This window comes from Procambarus clarkii, chromosome 51, assembly GCF_040958095.1.
Source record: "Procambarus clarkii isolate CNS0578487 chromosome 51, FALCON_Pclarkii_2.0, whole genome shotgun sequence".
Taxonomy (NCBI): domain Eukaryota; kingdom Metazoa; phylum Arthropoda; class Malacostraca; order Decapoda; family Cambaridae; genus Procambarus; species Procambarus clarkii.
Window position 1 is genome coordinate 12,637,860 of NC_091200.1, and position 9,076 is coordinate 12,646,935.

The 9,076-nt window shown below is 44.3% G+C and overlaps 1 long non-coding RNA gene across 1 annotated transcript in view; it reads left to right on the top strand.

The window, feature by feature from the left end:
• Positions 1-233: 233 nt before the first annotated feature.
• The window catches only part of LOC138351909 (uncharacterized), a 254,195-nt gene continuing 245,352 nt past the window's right edge, over positions 234-9,076 (top strand). The window contains exons 1-2 of the long non-coding RNA XR_011222670.1: positions 234-2,481; positions 2,881-3,152. This is a non-coding gene — a long non-coding RNA (uncharacterized lncRNA). The remainder of the gene's footprint in view (positions 2,482-2,880; positions 3,153-9,076) is intronic.

A 9,076-nucleotide genomic window follows, 5' to 3' on the forward strand; every position in this document is an offset into this window, starting at 1 on the left:
GCCTCATTGAGTATTTGCTGGGGTTAGGCTGCCTCTTTGAATATTTGCTGGGGTTAGGTCGCCTCTTTTGAGTATTTGCTGGGGTTAGGTCGCCTCTTTGAGTATTTGCTGGGGTTAGGTCGCCTCTTTTGAGTATTTGCTGGGGTTAGGCTGCCTCATTGAGTATTTGCTGGGGTTAGGCTGCCTCTTTGAGTATTTGCTGGGGTTAGGTCGCCTCTTTTGAGTATTTGCTGGGGTTAGCTCGCCTCTTTGAGTATTTGCTGGAATTAGGTCGCCTCTTTTGAGTATTTGCTGGAGTTAGGTCGCCTCTTTGAGTATTTGCTGGGGTTAGGCTGCCTCATTGAGTATTTGCTGGGGTTAGGCTGCCTCATTGAGTATTTGCTGGGGTTAGGTCGCCTCTTTGAGTATTTGTTGGGAGTTAAGGCGCCTCTTTGAGTTTTTATTTGCTTTACAGTGGGCCAGCCAGAGGCTTGAAACTGAAATTGAAATGAGTTTATTGAGGTAAAATGCACAAAGGGATGAGATAGCTCAAGCTATTCTCACCCCGTTCAGTACATCGTGTTAATACATACATCTTGAGGTTATCTTGAGTTGATTTCGGGGCTTTTAGTGTCCCCGCGGCCCGGTCCTTGACCAGGCCTCCACCCCCAGGAAGCAGCCCGTGACAGCTGACTAACACCCAGGTACCTATTTACTGCTAGGTAACAGGGGCATTCAGGGTGAAAGAAACTTTGCCCATTTGTTTCTGCCTCGTGCGGGAATCGAACCCGCGCCACAGAATTACGAGTCCTGCGCGCTATCCACCAGGCTACGAGGCCTCCGGGGCTACGAGGCCTACGAGGATGTGTGTACATAGACACACATCACAAACAAATATATTACCGAACATTCTGAGAGATAAACATATACATTTCCTCCTTTACACAAGTAGGTATCACGCGTACACAGAGGCTTAGGGCCCGCGCACGAATACCCCCGCAAGAAAAAAATATTTGCTGGGATTACACCTTATTAAATCTTAACTAAGGTTAGACTTAAGAACCTAGACTGGATTGTCCTTACAAGGAGATGGTAGCTTAGCGCTGGTGACGGTGTTATGACCTCGCATACACCAGTATGATCATGGTATGATTGGTATACGATGAGATCATACCTTAGCGTGATATAAGGTGAGATAGCCTAGTATCACTAATCTTTTGTATATAATACCTATTCTTGGCAATACTATAGTGTGTATCCAGTAATGCATTTGTTATGTATGATGCATATATATACATGACTTATGTATCACTGGCGTATGCACCATTATATATCTATTAATATGATGCCAAATATATTAGGCTATTATTGGCTGATTGAAATTGCTATACTTGTATTGTGAAGATATATACCCATAGACAGGGTTTTTGAGAGCATGTTGTGTATATTATATTTTACTTGTATTATGCTATAACTTTGTAGTGATGAAAATGTATTAGAGAAGAGTGAGAACGGTTGACTTAGCTTAAATCTTTTCAATCCTCCGTTTCTCCCCTATGCTTGCCGGCCGAGACTAAGTATTACCAAGTCCAGTAGATTAGAATTCTCTATTACACCTTTTCATTATTATTCTATTCTTCATTGTGTGCCTATATGCTCATCTCATGTTATATTATGAGTAATATATCTTGTTACTCATTAGTTTTGTGTATGCTCAAGGCCCCATTGACTTGTAAAATATTGTGATATGAGTTATAGGTTTGATTGAGATTGTGACGGTGTTGGCCAGAGTGGGTCGCCGCCCGGAGCCTCAGTGGGCTGAGGGCGTGGCAGGAGGGCGGACGTACACGGTCCTTCTCCCTTGCCTTTGGTGTAATTATTGCTCTACGGACCCTCCTGTGTTCATATTGCTGTACACGGAGAGTAATGTATGGATGGATCTGGACTACACCACGCGTACAGCTTTTGTTGGATCATTGTACCAGGTGGAAGGTGACTGTTGTGTAAGTCTTTGTATGTGGGCAGCTGAGGACTTGATGGTGTTCTTAGTATCCTGATGGTGACTTGTCTCTTCACCCACTTATAGTGTCACTACCTTACTGTGTTGGTGACCTGGAGCATACTAAGAACTAGTGTACCACTGCGCTAGTATTGGGGGCCTAGTGCCAGCTAGTTCTTTAACTGATGCTCTATTGAGTAACTTTATGATGGTCTTGAGGAGCTCTGGTAAAAGCTATTTTGTCTTTTTTGTTCTTGAGGAACCGTTTGTTGCATCTATATATATATTTTATATTTTACTGTCTACTCCTTAGATGTGCCCCAGTAAACTGTTGATTTTTATTGAGTTTCCCCAAACTGTAAGACAATATTATTGCAGGTCAGGTGGTTTTATTGTGGTGTGGGAAGGTAGCAGGTGGGCAGCGATGCTGTGAAGGATGCACACACACACGACTCACGGAGATGGTGATTGTTAAGGCGGCCACCAGCGCTAATCACCTGCAGGTACTTCTCGTAATTGAAAGGATGATGGATTGTGTTTTTTTTTTGATCGCCCAGGGATGTATTCTTCAACAAGTCCTTGTGATTGGGGACAGGGAGCCTGTTCTTAAGCTTATCGAGCCAACTTAACCCATCTACTAAGCTTCGACAGGATGCAATCCACAACAGCTGTGTAACTCACGGCAGGTTTAGGGGTTGGGAGCGTGGCAGTGGGCAGGGGGGGGGGGTAGGGGTTGTTCCTGGTTGTTTGTCGTGTTGCTGATAATATGGAGGAGCCGTGACTTACAAACCTGCCAGGAGTGAGTGATGTTGTTAAGCTTACAGTCAGCCGCCTTACTCGGCTGACTGGACCACTTTCTGGCTCCAGTCTGGTTGGTAACGTGTGCTTCATCTTCCCCACAGGTGACGGGCTGCCCTCCTCTCCCCGCCTGCCTCTGACACGAGGTCAGCGTTGGAACTAAATGAAGTAAAAATAAACAAACTGCGAGAAGTTATATGAATGATCGTGGTGTTAGCAGAAAATATTGTTAATCAATCTTGGGGAAAAAAAGAAAACCTATGTAGTCACTATGCAACAAGAAGTGCAACATTAAAACCAGTTTAGTGTTCAACATTCCCAAGGCTGAGATGTGAACAGGACACGTCCCTCCAGCTGGCCGCCTTCACATCAACAGGTAAGGTTACAACATTTATGTATCCACCAGTTTTGATTACAACAAAAATTCGAAGGTGTTTGGGTCACTGAATCCGGGCGGATACCGGTATTATATAATCCGTAGCATATCATGGTCCAGGGGTTAAGGCGCGTGTCTGGGGATGTCACCCAGGACACTGATACTGAACAAAGGTACTGAACTGATACTGACATTGTTAACACACCGTCATTCCTGATAGCAGGGACTATATTTATGTGTGTGTATGTATATATATATATATATATATATATATATATATATATATATATATATATATATATATATATATATATATATATATATATATATATATATATATATATAAACGGGTTGTTTGAACAAACGGGTTGTTTAAAAGTTGAATATCATAAATTCTAACCATAGTGTTATGTTTGTTTTAGTTTATGTTGTTCGTGGATTTCTAAGGATTGGTGTTTAAAATTAATGGTCATATTTCTTGTTATTTTTTTTTTTTTTTGTACCTTCCCTCAAACTCTCTGGGCAGAGTGGCCGTAAACCGCTGCTGTGGCGTCGTAACTATATCACTGTCCGGGGTCCAGAGAATTTGACTCACACAGGTCTCCTCGTGCGCTCTCTATTTGCCACTCCGTTGAAAATGCAACTGTTTACCTCAATCAGAAACATACGGACCTAAGCAGCCCACCTGACCTTTCGATGTCTACACAACATCAATATTATGGTGCTCTAAATTGTACTATTAAATCGTATCACTCTTCCCCCATCCCCTCCACCCTCTTATATTTGTTTGAGAACTGTGGGATACATTGACAACCTTCCATGCTGATGGGACAGTTGATTTAAATAATTAATTTCAAACGATCGTTAAAAATCCCTTCTGGTCTTCCGTATATTTCTTTTGAGGATCCAGAAAATATCTCTCCTGGACCTGAACATTTGTTTAGTGTTTAATTGTTACATTTTTGGCACAAGTCTTGTGGCTTGAACACTGTCTTTGTTGTAGCCTTTTGTAGATACAATCATGTGTACAATCATCGTGTCAAGTATGAGTTCAATCCTCATGCGTGACAGATGGTCCTCATGCGTGACAGATGGTTTTCATGCGTGACAGACGGTCCTCATGCGTGACAGATGGTCCTCATGCGTGACAGACGGTCCTCATGCGTGACAGATGGTCCTCATGCGTGACAGATGGTCCTCATGCGTGACAGATGGTCCTCATGCGTGACACATGGTCCTCGTGCGTGACACATGGTCCTCATGCGTGACAGATGGTCCTCATGCGTGACAGACGGTCTTCATGCGTGACAGATGGTCCTCATGCGTGACGCAAAATTCTAGCACAGGTTGCAGGTCTGAAATTTTTCATGTTTCCGGAATTTAATTTGAAAATCGCCTTTGAAGAAATGTTGTTTGATATGAGCAAGAAGAGTAAATACTCGAAGATGCAGAATATTTGCCAATATTCCTGGGACGGAAAAGCAATATCACGCATTAAATCTGCGTGTGCGTATAAAGTTGCGTGCTCGTATAAAGTTGCGTGCTCGTATAAAGTTGCGTGCGCGCCTCTTGCGAGATATCCAGAGAATAAGTTACACTAGCGTGGCTAAACATATTACCCAATCTACACACACACACACACACACACACAAATGGAATGCATTAGGAAGTGATGTGGTGGAGGCTGACTCCATACACAGTTTCAAGTGTAGATATGACAGAGCCCGATAGGCTCAGGAACCTGTACACCTGTTGATTGACGGTTGAGAGGCGGGACCAAAGAGCCAGAGCTCAACCCCCGCAAACACAACTAGGTGAGAACTAGGTGAGTACACACACACACACACACACACACACACACACACACACACACACACACACACACACACACACACACACACACACACACACACACACGCAGATGCCGAAGAAATATAAGAAAATTCACCTTCGCAAATAGAGTGGTAGACGGTTGGAACAAGTTAAGTGAGAAGGTGGTGGAGGCCAAGACCGTCAGTAGTTTCAAAGCGTTATATGACAAAGAGTGCTGGGAAGACGGGACACCACGAGCGTAGCTCTCATCCTGTAACTACACTTAGGTAATTACACACACACACACACACACACACACACACACACACACACACACACACACACACACACACACACACACACACACACACACACACACACACACACAGGCGGGCCGAAAGAGCAAAGCTCAACCCCCGTAAGAACACAACTAGTAAACACACACACACACACAGGGCAGAAAAATGACTGACGTTTCGGGCCGTCCCATATGACGACGTTTCGGGCCGTCCTGAACCCTTAATCAAATCGTGACTTGATAATCATCCAATACGGACCGAAACGTCATCATTTTCAATTGAGGCGTATTTGAGGGATTATTTATGAGATAATAAACTGGTGGTGAGGCAAGGTATGCCGGGAGCGAAGTCATCTTAATCTGGTGCGGACACAACGCAACGGATAGTTTGGTTATTGAAGTGCTCCTCAAGAGGCCTCTGGAGAGGTCCTGGAAGTCGGGTCCAGACCCGTAGACATGTCTATGTGTGTTGGCTCCTGTTGCTAAGGAATGGGTAGGTACACCACCCCTCTCCCCCTTCCCTCCCTTCCATTTATGTATAAGTTATTGCCCTGTCACATGCGCCAGATGTGTCCGAAAATGTATCTGTGAAATGTGGTAATATTAATGTACGTTTTGAATTGATTACGTCAGCAGAGAGCAGACACGAGTGATGTATTAATACATCGTCTCTGACGGTTGGCGGGGTGGGCACTTGTGGGAAGAAGATAGGGGGGGGGAGACAGACAGACAAAATGACAAGCAGGGGGGGGGGCGGAGACAGACACACACACAAAATGACAGACAAGACAACTCAGACAAACAGACAAAATGACAGACAAAACAGACAGACAGACAGTGTGGAGACAGGGGGACAGACAGGGGACTTTGAGACAGACAGACAAAATGACAAGCACTCTATAATTACACCATGAAACATTCTTGTGGTTCGTGAAGACATAAGTAAATAACATCATAACACAAGCCAAAAACAAATCGAAATGGCAAATAACTTATAAAAGTGGATGCCCAATAAAGACAAAAAAATCTTTAATGAATAGAGAGAATTAATGAGCTCTCCCCGACTGATCAAATTGGCCCAGTTACCAGGAAGGTTAAGAATGTAGGGAACTGAGAAGAAGAATATGTGTTCGGTGTAACCAAGAACACTTCCAATATTATGGACGGTAGAGAAGAGCCACAGATTCGCCATATCAATATATTTTGTTTACAATGTTCTTAAACCAAAAAAATATATCAAGCGTATGCTCGCCGTGTTTTGATGGATGGTTGTTACACCTGTTGGAGTTGTTACACCTGTTGCAGTTGTTACACCTGTTGCAGTTGTTACACCTGTTGGAGTTGTTACACCTGTTGCAGTTGTTACACCTGTTGGAGTTGTTACACCTGTTGGAGTTGTTACACCTGTTGGAGTTGTTACACCTGTTGGAGTTGTTACACCTGTTGGAGTTGTTACACCTGTTGGAGTTGTTACACCTGTTGCAGTTGTTACACCTGTTGCAGTTGTTACACCTGTTGCAGTTGTTACACCTGTTGCAGTTGTTACACCTGTTGCAGTTGTTACACCTGTTGCAGTTGTTACACCTGTTGCAGTTGTTACACCTGTTGCAGTTGTTACACCTGTTGCAGTTGTTACACCTGTTGCAGTTGTTACACCTGTTGCAGTTGTTACACCTGTTGCAGTTGTTACACCTGTTGCAGTTGTTACACCTGTTGCAGTTGTTACACCTGTTGCAGTTGTTACACCTGTTGCAGTTGTTACACCTGTTGGAGTTGTTACACCTGTTGCAGTTGTTACACCTGTTGCAGTTGTTACACCTGTTGCAGTTGTTACACCTGTTGCAGTTGTTACACCTGTTGCAGTTGTTACACCTGTTGCAGTTGTTACACCTGGTGCAGTTGTTACACCTGGTGCAGGGAGCGTTACTCTAGTAAGTAACAATCTCTCCCCGCCAAACAAATGACGTTGTTGCTACGTTAGAACAAGTTGTAACAACTTTCTAACACTTCACTAACAACTTTATGACGAGATGTAACGACTTTGTTACAAGTTATAACAAGGTGGGCAATAATTAGGGACTGTTGCGTTTTGTGTTTGCAGGGTATAGGGGTGAATGATCTCTCTCTCTCTCTCTCTCTCTCTCTCTCTCTCTCTCTCTCTCTCTCTCTCTCTCTCTCTCTCTCTCTCTCTCTCTCTCTCTCTCCAGTGATCCAGGATGGGTCTGGTCGCCCGTGTTTTAACAACCTGTTAATTTATGACTTGTTTTTCCTATCAGCTGTTGCTCTCTTGCCGGGCGTGTCAATGTTTGTGTTTGTGTGAGCGTGCAGCCTCGTGTCTCCCGGGGGGGGGGTCAGGGAGACAGTTAGGGAGGTAGTCGAGAGAGAGAGAGAGAGAGAGAGAGAGAGAGAGAGAGAGAGAGAGAGAGAGAGAGAGAGAGAGAGAGAGAGAGTGTTGTTGTGAAGGGAGGGGATACATGACAAGAGTGTATGTGACACAGGAGATATTATTAGGACAATATTTTTCCAGTGTCAGAGTCAAGGAAAACAGTTTTGCCTTGCACCAATAATCTTAAAAAAATATTGCAGTTCATGTGTTAATATTTCACAAACAAAAATTTTACAATTTGTATCCATTGTGATTTTAGACATAAAGAAAGTGAACAAATCCTGACAGCCACGCAAATTTGCATATTTTTTTTTTACTAGTTTAATATTAAAGTTTGCAAGAAAGTTTGTAAGAAAACTCTTCTGCTTGAACCGTATACAAAAATTAGTGATTGCTTTTGGAAACGTGTCAGGCTGTACCTCTCTTGAAGGACTGAGAAGGTGTGGCTCTATCTCTCCAGAAGAACTACCATTAGCACTCACCAGGTGACGAGGAGGAAGATGAGATGGGAGAGAGAGGTAGGAGAATACTATGAAAGGGAATGGAGGGAGGGAGGTATAACTCGAGAGAGAAAAAAAGGTGAGAGAAGACGAAATATGATGGGGGAGAAAGAGCAATGCGAGTGATTGGGATGAAAGTAATGAACAGAAATAATAGGCGAAGGAAATTGTAAAATGGGGAGGAGATGGGAGTCCGGGGTATCACGATATGATGGGCGGGGCGACTGGTGATGGGTGAAGACTTGCTCTGTCCTCTCGTCCCAGGTAAGACGCGCCCATACAGCAGGCCAGGGAGGCGGTGGAGGCCTCAGGTGTCTCTCCTGCACACCTTCCCACTCACAAGCAAGGCTTAACGGGCAGGAGAGGAGGAACGGTAAAGATAGTGTGGAACGGAATGAGAAGGAGCGGCATGTGGGAGAGGGTCTTGAATGGGATCATATACTTGAACCTCAGTAGCTTAGTGGTCTAAAGTTAACCCCACTAGTCTCCACCCCGCCCCCCCCCTCCACAGTTCCAATGACAGGTAGTATTAATCACTTGTCTTGAACTGACAGTTGAAGCCACCAGTGCGTTCTCTCTTTCTCTCTCTCTCTCTCTCTCTCTCTCTCTCTCTCTCTCTCTCTCTCTCTCTCTCTCTCTCTCTCTCTCTCTCTCTCTCTCTCTGTCTCTGTCTCTCTCTCTCTCTCTCTCTCTCTGTCTCTCTCTCTCTCTCTCTGTCTCTCTCTCTCTCTGTCTCTCTCTCTCTCTGTCTCTCTCTCTCTGTCTCTGTCTCTCTCTCTCTGTCTCTCTCTCTCTCTCTCTCTCTCTCTCTCTCTCTCTCTCTCTCTCTCTCTCTCTCTCTCTCTCTGTCTCTGTCTCTCTCTCTCTCTCTCTCTCTCTGTCTCTCTCTCTCTCTCTCTGTCTCTCTCTCTCTCTGTCTCTCTCTCTC